Source organism: Aptenodytes patagonicus, chromosome 29 (genome assembly GCF_965638725.1).
Source record: "Aptenodytes patagonicus chromosome 29, bAptPat1.pri.cur, whole genome shotgun sequence".
NCBI classification, from domain to species: Eukaryota; Metazoa; Chordata; class Aves; order Sphenisciformes; family Spheniscidae; genus Aptenodytes; species Aptenodytes patagonicus.
Genome location: NC_134977.1, coordinates 1,712,304 through 1,728,096, shown reverse-complemented (window position 1 = coordinate 1,728,096; position 15,793 = coordinate 1,712,304). Strand labels below are relative to the sequence as shown.

General features: G+C 56.7%; 1 protein-coding gene and 1 pseudogene across 1 annotated transcript in view; both read left to right on the top strand.

Moving 5' to 3' along the window:
• The window catches only part of LOC143171650 (scavenger receptor cysteine-rich type 1 protein M130-like), a 135,116-nt gene that overhangs the window by 6,606 nt on the left and 112,717 nt on the right, over window positions 1-15,793 (top strand).
• LOC143171623 (polyunsaturated fatty acid lipoxygenase ALOX15B-like) overlaps window positions 12,849-15,793 on the top strand; it is a 74,792-nt pseudogene continuing 71,847 nt past the window's right edge.

Sequence of the window (15,793 nt, the reverse complement as noted above, 5' to 3'; positions counted from 1 at the left end):
CGTGTCCCAGAGCAGGGCCCTGGGCTCTGTTCCAGCCACCCTGAGCAGCCCTGCAGGAGGGGCAATTTGTGTGGGATGTGTCAGGGATGTCTAAAAGCACACGCATGCATTCACACACATATAAACACACACACACACACACGGCATGTCAGAGAGGAGGCTCCCTGGTACCTGCACACCCACCCTCTCAGCCCAGTCTCCTTCTCTTCCTCTGCAGCTGCACCCAGGACGGCAGCACCAACGCCCCGAACAGGTAACCTGTCCTCCCTGGCTGCGCTGGGTCTTCTTGAGGTCAGGCTGTGACCCGCAGCTGGAGGGAAGGACCTTCTTGTCGGGGTGTGAAGCTCCCGAGAGGAGGCACCGGGGTAGCGGTGGAGGGGGTTGGATAGGGCTGTCATTTACTCAGTAGGGTGGGAGCTTCCCCATCACTCACCCCCTGGGGCCCCTTACCCCCGGTGTAATGGGGGTCAGGACTGGGGTGTCCTGGCCCCACACCTCTCCCAGGTCTGGTGCTGCCCTTTCTGTGTTCCTGCCCATGCAGATCCCACTCGGGGCCGTCCGACCAGCAGTGAAAAGGTCTCACTGCCCGTCATCATCTGCATCATCCTGGGAGCCCTTCTCTGCCTGCTCCTGGCCCTCCTGGCCGGGCAAGTGCGAAGCGCCAGGGCTGGGCGCAGAGGTGGGTCTGTCCCCCATGGTCCCAGGGGAAGATGCCTCCTGGCAAGGCCAGGGGTGCTGTGGGGTGTCAGTGAGTGGTACAGGCAGAGCTGGGGGGACAAGAGTGTGTGCTGCCTGCATTCCCATGTGCTGCCCCATTGATTGCCTGACCATGGGCCACCAGCAGCAAGGGGTAGAGAGAGTCAGGACACAGGGAGGATTTAGGGATGAGGCAAGGAAACAAATGGCTGAGCTGGGCTGGGACAGATGGGAGCAGAGGGGAAACAGCTGAGGACCTGCCACTGGCAGCACTCTGGGCAGTGCTGGAGTGAGCTCTGGGTCAGGGGAGATGCCAGGAAGAACGTGGGGCAGCAGGGTCCATACTCGTGGTTTCAGACCCCCAGGCTGTTCCTCTGCCCAACCCTGACCTCCCCATGGCAGGGCACGTGCCGTGCTCTGGATCCATGGGGCAGAGAGGGGGAAGCTCCAGGGGGAGAGGAAAAGCAGGAGCTGCTCCAAGCTCAGCACCAGGGACCTGACCCAGGGGCCAGAGGGGCAGAAGGTCTGTCTCTGAAGGGACGGTGCAAGGGTGTCACTGCCCCAGATCATCTCCATGGAGACATTGCCCTCACTGAGGAAGTGGCAGCGGAGACCGAACAGCGCAGCGGGTCTGTGTTGTGGGGACAGCCCTGGGCTGGCCCAGGGGAACAGGGCTGGGGGAACAGGGCAGGATTCTGTCCCCTCTTTGCCTGTCCCTGAGCCAGCCCTGCCTCTATCCGCAGGCTCCGAGCGCGCTTGGGAGCCCTTCTCTGAGGCCGTGTATGAGGAGATCGGTTACAGCCCAGCGTGGGAGAAGCAGGCAAGGTTCAGTCAGTCAGGTGGGTGTGGGTCCCTCATGGGGGGGCACATGTGCAGAACTCTTTCCCCTGGCCCTCACCCGGGGCTGACCCACTGCAACCCCCTGGCCCATGGAGTTGGGGTCTGTGGGTTCTGTGGGGAGAGCAGCCAGGTCCTGGGCCTGGGAGAGAAGCTTCCTCCCCGCCAGCTCTGCCCATCCCAGCCGGGGACAGCCCCTCTCTGCCTGTCCCTGCACCCCTATGTGACACCTGAGGGGTGAGGGAAGGGGCTGTCCCCAGGCATCTCTGGGAGGCCCTTTGAGACAGGGTTGATCCCAGGGGAGCAGGGTGAGTCCTGAGCCCTCCTCCCCACTCAGCCCTGGCTCCGTGGGTCCCCCGTCCCCAGCAGCACTGACCACAAGCCAGGGGAGCAGAGCGCACTCCCATAACACCCACTGTGCCTCTCTCCAGGCTCCGATTCAGAGGGGTCCCTGACCAAGCTGCAGCCCTACCCCAGGGACAGCGAGGAGGAGGATGGTCCACGTTCAGCACCAGGTAACAGGGGCAGGAAGGGGTTGATGTCCTGTCCCTGCAGACATGTGATGGACAGCAATGTCACTGAGTGTCACCGTCAGAGCTGGGGAGCACACTGGGTGTGTCCTGTGGTGCTGCCAACACCGGTGTCTGAGCTCCATGTCCCTGCGCATCCTCCCATCCTCTGCTCTGCGGGATGTATCTTCTCACTCTCACCAGCTGCCCTCTCCTTTCAGACGTCCCTGTCCTGCTCGGAGGAGACCCAGCAGATGGCTATGATGATGCCAGGGAGGTTTCTGACCCTGGGGAGGATCCTTCCCCTGGGCAGGGAGACTGGGAAATGCCCAGGGCGCCAGAGGAGGGAGCAGGGCCCAGGGATGCTCCCGGAGGTGAGAGGGAAAGATAGCGCTACCGGTTCCTGGGGTGCCATCCCTGGTGCTGGATGAATCGCTGCTGTACTGAGAGCCCAGCCTCCTGGGATGGGGGAACCTGCCCTGGGAATTTTTCCTTGGGGGGACCAGGGGGTGGGAGAGAGACCTGAACATCTCAGGACTAGTGAGGAGACGGGAGTCAGGAGATCTACAGAGCAGGAGAGGCACCCCATGGGGCGAACGTGCAATGGCCTGCCTTGCTGCTTGCAGGGGCAAACCTGTGCTCCCAGAGAAGTGCTGGGGCCCCTGGAGCTGAGGGAGATGCCTGGTCCCTGTCCCCAGAGAGCATGGGCTATGACGATGCTGAAGAGGTGTCTCTGGCGCATCGCCCTGAGAACACAAATGTTGCAATACCAGCGGACAGTGCACAACAGTCCCTGATGCCCAGAGCAGGAGAGCCCGTCCCTGCCGTGCAGCTGGGTGCAGCCGGGAGGGAGGAGAGGACTGTGCAGCTGGGAGAGCCGTGAGCACCAGGGAACTGTTTCCCTTTTCCCACGGGCAGCAGAACCAGCTGGGCATGTCCTCTATTTCTATTACCCTGTTTTTACGCTGTGCCTCCATATTTGTTCTTAATAAAAGTCTTTGGGGGTTTGAGCCAGAGCTGGTGCTTGCCTGCCCAGGTGTCGGGGTGTCTCCCTGAGGCTGATCCGGGGGAGCAGAGCACAAAGACATGGTGGAGGGCAAAGGGCACATCTCGGGACAGCAGGCTCAGGGTCAGACTGTGGGGCTGCGAGAGCCCATGTTTCCAGGGTAATATTCCTGCTGATATTTCCATCCTGCCAGCAAAAGTTTCCAACAAAAATGGCTCTCTGCAAGGTCCCGTGATGCACCCCAGCAGGAGCACCCATCTCCTCACCTCAGTGTTCCCCAGTTGCTCTTTCCTCCAGGCCCTGCCTGGGCCATGCTGGTCCAACAGCGTAGAGGCCACAATAGAGCTGTGTTGGGGTTGGCCCCACAGAAGTGAGCCCTAAGGTGGCCGTGGTGCCTTGAACACCACAGCCAGCCACAGGGGGGATCACGGCCCATGGATCATCTCCCACAGTGGTTAGGAGGCAGCTGTCCTCCCCACTGCCTCGGCACAGGGTACAGAGCCACTTGCTGGGGAACACGGGCCTGGGATTGCCCCTTCAATGACTCTGCCAGGACTCCAGTCTCCATGGGCTGTTCCTGCTGCCTTGGGGGTCCTTGCAGACCCCGAGCACTTCTGCCACAGCCCCAGAGCTGCCTTCCTTCCTGGGCAGGGGCATTAAGGCCCCATGGCAGCCCTGGGAACCCCTCCTCCTGCTGCGCTCCTACCTCCACCCCTGCCCTCCTGCTGCCTCGCCAGGGGTGACAGTGTCGGTTTGTGTCGGGGCAGTACCTGTGTGCAGGTGCAGGGGGGATGGGAGTGGGGGGGGTTGGTGGGGGCACCTTTCCCTCAGCGTTGTGGGAGGCAGATGAGGCAGAGGCCAGGGGGAGGGAGAAAGGATCCCTGTGAGACGTGGACTGGAACCCACAGCTGCCATCCAGCCCCTGGCCTGGAGAAGGGCCTGCCTGGGAGGGTGCTAACGTGGGCACATTTCCATGGCAGAGGGTATTTTGTGTCCCTCCCCTAATGCAGGCACTGCTGGGAGTTGAGCCAGGGTCCCTCTCCCTCGGCTGGGGCGTTCACCTGTCCCAGCTCCCATGGGCAGAGAAACCTTTCACACAGGAGCTGTGTGGGGAGAAGGGTTTGACACTTGGGCAGGAACCTGGAGCCTAAACTGCCCTCCCTGCTCCTGCTGTTGGGTCTCCACAGCCCTCCAGCTCTTCCCCGATGGGCTTCTCTGCTGCAGGCTGGAAGGTGCGTTGGGTGTCCACAGCAGGGCTCCCCACGAGGAGCAGCCGCAGGTCACTGCAAAGAGCAGGATCTGGCCCTAGAGCAGAAGAGGGGAGGAGGCAGCCGTCACCAACAGCCTCTGCCATGACAGCGTTGGCCCATTCCCTGCTGGGAGCTCCTCCACCCCTGGGGTGACCCTGTGGGGGTCTGGGGGGAGCCCAGGCTCACACACTCCTTTGCCCTGGTCTCTAGAGGTTTCCTGCTGGCAGCCCCTGGCCCCGGAGCCAGCCCCTTCCTCCCCAGCTCTGGGCCCACCTCTCCCTGTGGACATGCAGGGCTGGAGCCTGCCCCGGTGGGAGTTTCCCAGGGGATGGAGGCTGTGTTTGCAGTGCCCATGTGCGTCACCCATCACCTTGGGGGTCTCACCCTAGGAAGGCTACTCTCTCCCATGGCCTTTCCCAGCGTGGGGCAGCAGTGCAGAGGGTTGGGGTCTCACCATCAGGCCCCTCATGTAGGTCCTCAGGAGCTGCAGGAGCATGCACAGATCTGGGGCACAGATGATCCCGCACTGCTGCAGAGAATGAACCCAGCCTGCAGGGCCAGACTGGTCAGGCCCCAAATGCCTTGAAATGGGCTCTTTCTGCTCAGGTGTGCTGCCCCCTCACCCACACCCAGGGCCTGGCTCTCATTTCCCTGAGGAGGAGGAGGAGGCAAACCTCTGCCAGGTGCCAGAGTAAGGGAGAAATACTACACCTGCGGGAGGGCCGAGCTGGTGGGGAGGTGGCATGGGACAGACACTGGGCTTTTCTCCCCTGTCCCTGCCTGGGGTGGCTTGAATCTGCAGGTCAGTGTCCATACTGGCACCCACCGTCCTGTGTTCAGAAGATATCCCCACAACCCCCCTTCTTCTTTGCTTCACTTTTATACCTTATTTCTCTGAATCTGGGCTCACTGTTCCCAGGGGCTGGGCACCCTGCAGTGAAACATTGGGTCTCACACCCCGTTTTGGTTGCAGAGGTTTTTGTCAGAGGAGCAGCCGAGGCACCATCTCCTTGCCCTCCCCACCTCTGCACAGCTGTGGACAGGCCTGTGCTTCCCTGTTCCCACTGACATGGGGTGGACAGAGCCACCAACCCCCCCAGGAACAAGAGGTGGGTGCCGGCCCCACCAGTCCCACCTCTGCAGAGCTGTGCCTGACCTCAGCAGCTCCGGGTTCCCTGAGCTGCGGCTCTGCTCAAGCCAGTGGTGATGGCAGAGGGAAAAGGACCAGGAGACAGGGTCAGGGTAAGGAGTGTCGCTCCTCCAGCTCGGACATCCCTACCTGTTGGCATAGACAGGTACTTCCCGCGTGGTATGGGATCTCCACCTGGAGACAGGACAATCTCACAGCCTTACCCCTGGAGAGCCACCAGGGCAGTGTGGCCCTGGTCCCAAAGGGCACCTGGGCTGGACCAGCACCCTCACACCACCTCTCTCAGCGCAGCCAGGAAGGATTGCCAGCACCCAGTCTGCTGCTGATGTCTATCCCCTCCCTGAGGGCCACCCCTTGCCTCCAAGCAGGGCCCCTGGTTGGTGTGTGGGGTGGATCTGTGGTGCAGGGTAGTGACCTGAGCTCAGGTCCAGCACAGCTGCCTGCCTCTCCTCCAGGAGGGGGCTCAGCAGAGGCAGTGCACACAGCCCTCCTCATTCCTCAGCCAGGCCCTGGGAGGTCAGGGCAGGCCCACAGCACCTGGAGAGGAGCAGTGCCCCAGCTCCAGCACTCACCCACTTGATGCCAGGGAGTAAGAGCAAAAGCAGCCCTGGAGATGGAAGCCAGGACCTCCCACGTGCAAAGCGGGTCCTCTTCCACTGACCTACACCCCTTTGGCACCTGCCAGCAGCAGGAACACTCTCCTCCCATGACGTGTCTATGAGAAGCACAGCCCTGTTTTCCCCTGTGTGCCTAGGTGTCCTGGTTTCGGCAGGGATAGAGTTAATTTCCTTCCTAGTAGCTGGTACAGTGCTGTGCTTTGGATTTAGGATGAGAACAATGTTGATAACACACCGATGTTTTAGTTGTTGCTAAGTAGTACTTACACTAGCCAAGGACTTTTCAGCTTCCCATGCCCTGCGGACTGAGAAGGCTGGAGGTGCACAAGAAGGTAAGAGGGGGCACAGCCAGGACAGCTGACCCAAATTGGCCAAAGGGCTATTCCATACCATGTGACATCATGCTCAGTATATAAACTGGGGGAAAGCTGGCCAGGGGGGCCGCTGCTCAGGGACTGGCTGGGCATCGGTCGGCGGGTGGTGAGCAATTGCGCTGTGCATCACTTGCTGTGTATATTATTATTATTATTGTTATTATTATTATATTGTTATTAATTTATTTCAATTATTAAACTGTTTTTATCTCAACCCACGAGTTTTCTCACTTCTACTCTTCCAATTCTCTCCCCCATCCCACTGAGGGGGGGGAGGGGGGGCGGGGGAGTGAGCGAGCAGCTGTGTGGTGCTCAGTGCCGACTGAGGTTAAACCACGCAGTCCTTTTTGGCGCCCAACATGGGGCTCGAAGGGTTTGAGATAATAACAGATTACCCGGAGCGCATTAAGGAATTTATATCTGTTAACAGTTGCGGGTCACAATGTTGCTTCTTCTGTTCTCGATATTGGTTTGTCTAATCTGCATCATGCTCTTTTTTTTGCTGTACGTGTTAGAGATTGGTGTTGGGTTTTGCAGTTTGCTGTGGTCTGTGGTGATTAGTGATGTTTTGCCTGGGAGGTTTGTTATTAAAACACTGACCTTGAGCTTAACCTGGTATTTGAGCTTCGTGCTGAAGCCATTACTGTACTTGGTGTACCACTTCGTGGAGACAATTAGCAATTACAGTCCTTCCTCTGAGAGATTTTTTATGGAGGAAATACAGAATGGCAGTGTCACTACCTTCTTCTATGACATTTCCTCCTTCATTACAGTAACTTTTCAGTATCTTGAACATCCTTAGTAGTTAAGATACTTCTATTGGTATTTCTTGGGAATATTGTATCGGTTTTGTCTAAACTTAATAAGCAATTTAAGAATATCATCCAGAGATCTGCCCCAAGGCTGGATAGTTATGAGTGGCAGGGTGTGTGGGATAGGATGGGCAAGTACCTAGGCCAATGGGCACCCCCAGTGTTTTGGAACTTCACCCCTGAGCAAGTGCAGAATCCTGAAAAGTTAGTAGAATATTTGGAAGAAGTATGCTGTCACCCTGGCAACTCCAGAGAGACACAGATCACTGCAACGTGCTGGGGCCTGGCCTGTGCCTATCAAGCCCTGTTCAAGATTATTCAGTACCCTCAAGGGGAAGAGAAAGTCTCTGGATCTGACAATAAAACGACAGGCCCTGCTGCCACTCTGACCCCAGCGATGGGCCCTGTGGCCTCTCCAACCCGGCAACAGGCCCTGCGGCCACTCCAACCCTGGCGATACGCCCTGCGGCTGAACCAAAGAGCCAACCTGTGCCAGTATCAGTCGCCCCTGTACAGAAGAGGAGATCTTGGAAGTGGAAGTCGGCTCGTTTAGTAAGGGAGGAAGAAGCTTCTTCTAAAAGGGAGCCAGAGGAAGAAGTGGACAAGGCAGACTACCCTGGAGAAGGGCCATCACGAGAACAGGAGGAGGAGGGCCGGCCACTGCTCGGGGAGGAAGAAGAGGAAGAACTCATAAACGAGGCAGTAACCACCCAATCCCTATCCCTGAGTGAGCTGCGAGATATACGAAAAGATTTCAGCCATCGTCCAGGCAAACATATTTTCACCTGGCTGCTCCGGTGCTGGGATAATGGGGCCAGTAGCCTGGAATTAGAGGGTAAAGAAGCCAAGCAGCTGGGATCCCTTTCGAGGGAAGGGGGCATTGGCGATTGGAAAAGGGACACGAGTCCTCAGCCTCTGGAGTCGACTCTTGACAAGTGTGAAGGAAAGGTATCCCTTCAAGGAAAATGTCATATATCGTCCAGGCAAATGGATCACCATGGAGAAGGGTATCCAATTCCTGAGGGAATTAGCTGTGCTGGAGGTGATTTCTGGTGACATGAACAATGGACAGCTATCCAAAGGTCCAGATGAGGTCAGGTGCACACGACCCATGTGGCAGAAGTTTATAAGGAGCGCACCGTCGTCATATGCCAACTCATTGGCAGTGATGACCTGGAAAGATGGAGAGGAACAAACGGTGGATGAATTGGCTAGTCAACTCCGGCAATACAAAGAAATCTCTCTTCCTCCTTCGCCTCAGCTGTGGAGAAACTGTCCCGGGAGGTCCAGCAACTTGAAGAGGATAGGTCCTACTCCCCACCTGTACAGACCAATATCTCGGCTATTAGGAGTCAGCGTTCTTTTGCTCAAGAGAGAGGATATAAAGGGTACACACCACGGGGCACCCTATGGTTTTTACCTGCATGACCATGGAGAGGACATGGGGAAGTGGGATGGAAAACCTACCTCAGCCCTAGGGGCACGGGTATGTGAGTTGCAAGGGAAAACAATCACAAAAGGGGGTTCTTCCAGGAAAATTGCTGCTCCAGTTTCCAGTGGGCAGTTCCCCAGAGAGAGTAGAAGGGACAACCTTACTCCTGATCTTAATGAAGGGATTTCCGATTCGTATGTACAAGAAATGAGAAACGAATACTGTGATGAGGACTAGAGGGGCCCTGCTTCCAGTCAGGTGGAGGAAAGGGACAACCGGGTTTACTGGACTGTGTGGCTTCGGTGGCCTGGCACATCGGACCCACATGAGTATAAGGCTCTAGTAGACACCGGTGCACAGTGTACCCTAATGCCATCAAGCTATAAAGGGGCAGAACCCATCTATATTTCTGGGGTGACGGGGGGATCCCAACAGCTAACTGCATTGGAAGCCGAAGTAAGTCTAACTGGGAATGGGTGGCAGAAGCACCCCATTGTGACTGGCCCAGAGGCTCCGTGCATCCTTGGCATAGACTACCTCAGGAGAGGGTATTTCAAGGACCCAAAAGGGTACCGGTGGGCTTTTGGTATAGCTGCCATGGAAACGGAGGAAATGAAACAGCCGTCTACCTTGCCTGGTCTCTTGGAGGACCCTTCTGTTGTGGGGCTGCTGAAAGTCACAAGACCAACAGGTGCCAATCGCTACCACCACGGTGCACCGGCGGCAATATCGCACCAACCGAGACTCCCCGATTCCCATCCATAAGCTGATTTCATCAACTGGAGAGCCAAGGAGAGATCAGCAAGACTCGCTCACCCTTTAACAGTCCCATATGGCCAGTGCGGAAGTCTAATGGAGAGTGGAGACTGACAGTAGACTATCGTGGCCTGAGCGAAGTCAAGCCGCTGCTGAGTGCTGCCGTGCCGGACATGCTAGAACTTCAATACAAACTGGAGTCAAAGGCAGCCAAGTGGTATGCCACAACTGATAGCGCTAATGCGTTTTTCTCAATCCCTTTGGCAGCAGAGCACAGGCCACAGTTTGCTTTCACTTGGAGGGGCGTCCAGTACACCTGGAACCAACTGCCGCAGGGATGGAAACACAGCCCCACCATTTGCCATGGCCTGATCCAGACTGCACTGGAACAGGGTGAGGCTCCGGAACACCTGCAATACATTGATGACATCATGTGGGGCAACACAGCAGGAGAAGTTTTTGAAAAAGGGAAGGAAATAGTCCAAATCCTGCTGAAAGCCGGTTTGGCCGTAAAACAAAGTAAGGTCAAGGGACCTGCACAGGAGATCCAGTTTTTAGGAATAAAATGGCAAGACGGAGATTGTCACATCCCAAAGGATGTGATCAACAAAATAACAGCCATGTCTCCACCGACTAGCAAAAAGGAAACAGAAGCTTTCTTAGGTGGTGTGGGTTTTTGGAGAATGCATATTCCAAATTACAGTCTGATCGTAAACCCTCACTATCAAGTGACCCAGAAGAAGAATGATTTCAAATGGGGCCCTGAGCAATGACAAGCCTTTGAACAAACTAAACAGGAGGTAGTTCATGCAGTAGCCCTTGGGCCAGCCCGGGCAGGACAAGATGTAAAAAATATGCTCTCTCTCTATACTGACCCATGGATGGTGGCAAATGCCCTGTGGGGGTGGTTGCAGCAATGGAAGCAGAGCAACTGGCAGCGCAGAGGCAAACCCATCTGGGCTGCCACATTGTGGCAAGATACTGCTGCCCAGGTGGAGAACCTGGTTGTAAAAGTCCGTCACGTAGATGCTGGCGTACCCAAGAGTCGGGCCACTGAAGATCATCAAAACAACCAGCAGGGGGATCAGGCTGCTAAGATTGAAGTGGCTCAGGTGGATCTGGACTGGCAACGTAAGGGTGAATTATTTATAGCTCGGTGGGCCCATGACACCTCAGGTCATCAAGGAAGAGATGCAACATGCAGATGGGCACGTGATCGAGGGGTGGGCTTGACCATGGACACTATTGCGCAGGTTATCCATGAATGCGAAACATGCGCTGCAATCAAGCAAGCCAAGCGGTTAAAGCCTCTCTGGTATGGAGGACGATGGTTGAAATATAAATATGGGGAGGCCTGGCAGATCGATTATATCACACTCCCACAAACCTGCCAAGGCAAGCGCCACGTGCTTACAATGGTGGAGGCAACCACCGGATGGCTGGAAACATATCCCGTGCCCCATGCCACTGCCCGGAACACTATCCTGGGCCTTGAAAAGCAAGTCCTATGGCGACATGGCACCCCAGAAAGAATTGAGTCAGACAACGGGACTCATTTCCGAAACAACCTCATAGACACCTGGGCCAAAGAGCACGGCATGGAGTGGGTGTATCACATCCCCTGTCATGCACCAGCCTCTGGGAAAATTGAACGATACAATGGACAAAGACTGCACTGAGAGCAATGGGTGGCGGGACATTCAAACATTGGGACACACATTTAGCAAAGGCCACCTGGTTAGTCAACACTCGGGGATCTGCCAGCTGAGCTGGCCCTGCCCAGTCAGAACTTTTATGTACTGTAGATGGGAATAAAGTCCCTGTAGTGCACATAAAAAATATGTTGGGGAAGACAGTTTGGGTTATTCCTGCCTCGGGGAAAGGGAAACCCATCCGTGGGATTGCTTTTGCTCAAGGACCTGGGTGCACTTGGTGGGTGATGCGGGAGGATGGGGAAGTCCGATGTGTACCTCCAGGGGATTTGATTTTGGGTGAGAATAGCCAATGATCTGAATTATCTGATGTTAAGTGCTACATAATATTATATGCCATACTAATGATATTACAATATGAATCACTCAGATTAATGAAGAATGAACTTTGATGAAACCGAGCAAAGCACAGTGATGATGGAACCAGAACTGACTTCAACATGAAACAATCCAACACCACATACCATCCCCATCTTTCCTGCCCTGGAAGATTATGATGACAGATGGAGCCCAAAGTCATGGACTAAATGAACTCAACGAACATTTTAGAGGGATGGCCCATAGACTAAGGGAATGATATCTCTGTGTGTGTGTATATATATCAAAAACAGGAAAAGGGGTGGTGATTAATGGGAATGTATTGGAAAGTGTGGGACCTGGGCATGACATAGATGGTATAGAATAAGGGGTGGATACTGTCCTGGTTTCGGCGGGGATAGGGTTAATTTCCTTCCTAGTAGCTGGTACAGTGCTGTGCTTTGGATTTAGGATGAGAACAATGTTGATAACACACCGATGCTTCAGTTGTTGCTAAGTAGTGCTTACACTAGTCAAGGACTTTTCAGCTTCCCATGCTCTGCGGACTGAGAAGGCTGGAGGTGCACAAGAAGCTGGGAGGGGGCACAGCCAGGACAGCTGACCCAAACTGGCCAAAGGGCTATTCCATACCATATGACGTCATGCTCAGTATATAAACTGGGGGAAAGCTGGCCGGGGGGGGCCGCTGCTCAGGGACTGGCTGGGCATCGGTCAGCGGGTGGTGAGCACTTGCATTGTGCATCACTTGCTTTGTATATTATCATTTTATTTCAATTATTAAACTGTTTTTATCTCAACCCCCCCGGGTTTTTCTCACTTCTACTCTTCCAATTCTGTCCCCCATCCCACCGCGGGGGGGTGAGGGAGCGAGTGGCTGTGTGGTGCTCAGTTGCCGACTGAGGTTAAACTGTGACACCAGTATTAGTTGCTCCACGACCTTCCTTTGGGAAAGCCCTGCCTGCCCCACAACCGCTGCTCCACAGCATCCCTTGAGCAGCCAGTGAAGTGCGGGCAGCAGCACGGGCAGGGACACAGCAGGAGATGGAGGAGACCCTGGGGAGGCAGGAGGAGCTCCTGGACCATGGCAAACACCCCCTCCCTTGGGCCCATGGCCACCCCCGGGGCCATCGCTTGGGTAATGTCTCCATGGCCACATCCATTGAGATTCGATATGCTGGTCGCCGGCCAATAACGGTCATCTGATAACCTCCCCTTGAGAAGGAAGGACTGGCCACCCGGCTTGTGCAACGGCCACGGGGCTTGCAGCATGCAAACCACCCAAGATGGCAGGTTTCCACCCCCAAAACCCTCACCCCTACAGGTGGTCGCTTTTTAAAGGCAGCTCTTGAATGTCGCGGCGTGTCCTTGTGCAGCTCGCCATGGCCGTCTACAAGGTGAAGGTGGCAACGGGTGACATCCTCGAAGGTGGGACCAACAACTCCATCTCCATCACCTTGGTGGGCAGCCGTGGTGAGAGGCGCCGGACAACCATCAACTACTGGTTGCTGCCGGGGACGGTGAGCGCAGGGATGGGGACACGAGTGGAGGCATGGGCATGCCGGGGGCCCCGGCATGGGTTTTACTGGAGAGGGTAAGAAAAGGGATGGGTCTTCACCAAGGTTTGGGGGGATGGTGGGAAGTGGTCCTGGGGGGATGAAGGAAGGGCTCATGGGGGGATGGAGGAAAGTGTTCTTGGGGGGGATGGAGGAAAAGGGTTTGGTGGGGGGGGAGAATAGAGGAAAGGGGTCCTGGGGACATGGAGGGAAGGATCCTGGGGGATGGAGCGAGGGGGTGGGGGTGGGGGGGGATGGAGGAAAAGGATCTTTGGGGGGGATGAAAGAAAGTGGTCTTGGGGGGTGTGGGGTGGAGGAAAAGGATCCTGGGGGGATGGTGGGAAGTGGTCTTGGGGGGGGGATGTAGGAAAAGGATCTTGCGGGGATGATGGAGGAGGGGTCCTGGGGGATGGTGGAAAGGGGTCCTGGGGGGATGGAGGAAGAGGATCTTTGGGAGATGCCCTGAAGCCCCACTCCACTGGTGGGGAATGCCCGTATCCCCCAGTGCCATGCCAGGGCAGCTGCCCTCCCACCCCAAGCCATTTCCCGCCCACCCCCCACCAGGAGAAGGACATGACCATGCGCTGCGAGCAGGACTTGGGTCGCATTGTCCTCATCCGCCTGCACAAGTGGCGGCTCTTCTTGGAGGATGCCTGGTTCTGCAGGGACATCCGCGTGATGGGCCCTGACGGCACCCTCTACCGCTTCCCCTGCTACCAGTGGCTGGAGGGGGTTACCACGGTGGAGGTCCGGGAGAGCTCGGGTAGGACTCATCCCACCCCCACCCTCCTCTGCTAGCCAGGGGTCCGACCTTGACTCCTCTCTCCTCCTTTCCAGGGAAAAAGCTGGTGGATGATGAGCTGGAGATCCTCAAGGAGCATCGGCAGCAGGAGCTGAAGGCACGGCAGGAGGCTTACCAGTGAGAGCAGGGACATAAGGATGGAGGCCCACCATGGCCAGGGTGGCCTGGCCAGCAGTGACGCTGGCGTATGTCCCCCTGTCCCACCCGCAGGTGGAAGAGCTTCACCAAGGGCTGGCCCCGTTGCCTCAATGTGGGCTCCATCCTCGAGCTGGACTCCAATGTTCAGTTCTCCTGCGTGAGGGCCACCAACTTCACCGGTGTCCTCATCTTCCAGTAAGCAATACCCCAAGGTTGGGGAGGACCTGGATGATGGGAGTGAGGAGCATCGCCAGTGCCACCCTGTCCTGGGAGGCTGGTGGTGGGGGACCAGGGAAGGAATGGTGGTTGCTGAGGTCCACCTCTGTCCCGTAGAGGGGCCTTCCACCTTCTGGCAGGGTTCCTCTTGAGACCCACCTTCTGGAAGAGCCTGGATGAGATGCGCAGCATCTTCTCCTGGACGCGGGGCAGGGAGATTGGTGGGTGCCTTGTGCGTCTTCCCCCGCCACCCAGGGCTTCCCAGGAAGTCCCTGGCTTGACATGGAGGGTGGGCAGTCCAGCGCTGATGTCCAGCCACCCCCTCAGTCCCTGAGTACGCGGCCAGGCACTGGCGAGAAGATGACTTCTTCAGTTACCAGTTCTTCAATGGCAACAACCCCAACACCATTCAGCACTGCGTGATGCTGCTGGCCAAATTCCTGGTGACGCTGGAGATGGTGGCCGGTTCTTTGGGTGGTGGCACCAACCTGGGCAAGGAGATGCAAGAGGGTCAGATCTTCATCGTTGGACTATGAGGTGCTGGAAGGCATTGCGGCCAGCACCATCCACAGGCGCTGGCAGCACGTCGCCACCCTGCTCTGCCTGCTGCACCAGGGTGCCGACGGGCTCCTACGTCCCATCGCCATCCAGGTAGGGACGTCCCACCCCAAACCAGTGGACAACCCCACCGTGGTGGTGGAGAGGAGATGGTCCCACCACGTGGTTTGCGTCCCACAGCTCAGCCAAACACCGGGACCCACCAGCCCCATCTTCTTACAAAGCAATGCCAAGTGGGACTGGCTGTTGGCCAAGACCTGGCGCAACGCCGACTTCTACAGCCTGGAAGCTCCTCACCCACCCCTTGAGGACCCACCTCTTTGGGGAGGTCTTCGCCATCGCCACCCTATGCCAACTGCCCACCTGTCACCCCCTCTTCAAGGTAAGGTCCCACCTCAGCACCACCCAGTGCCCCCCGCCCCCATCTGACCGCAGTGCCCCCTACACACACACCCACCCCAGCTCCTTAGGAGGTCCCCAGTCGTCTCCAACCTCCTGGTTTCCACCACCAGCTCCTCGTCCCCAACTTGCACTTCAACACGTTGGCCCAGAGCGTCCTCATCAACCCTGGTGGCGTCATCGACAAGGTGAGCACTCGGGTCTACTGGGAGCACTGGGATGTACTGGGAGTGCTGGGGGACACTGGGGGAGCACAGAAGGCCCTGGGGGACACTAGAGAACATGGAGGGACGGAGGGCTGGGGAGCACTGGGGACAGAGGCGTATACTGGGAATACTGGGGAGGCACTGGGGGCACTAGCAAGCATGAATTGACTTGACATGGATTGAATGAGAAGACAACAAAAAAAGTTTTTACAAATATATTAATGACAAGAAGAGAGCCAAGGAAAATCTCCATCCTTTATTGGATGCAGGGGGGAACATTGTCACTGAGGATGAGGAAAAGGCTGAGGTACTCAATGCCTTCTTTGCCTCAGTCTTTAACAGGCAGACCAGTTATCCTCAGGGTACTCGACCCCCCGAGCTGGAAGACAGGGATGGCGAGCAGGATGAACCCCCCGTAATCCAAGAGGAAGCAGTCAATGACCTGCTACGCC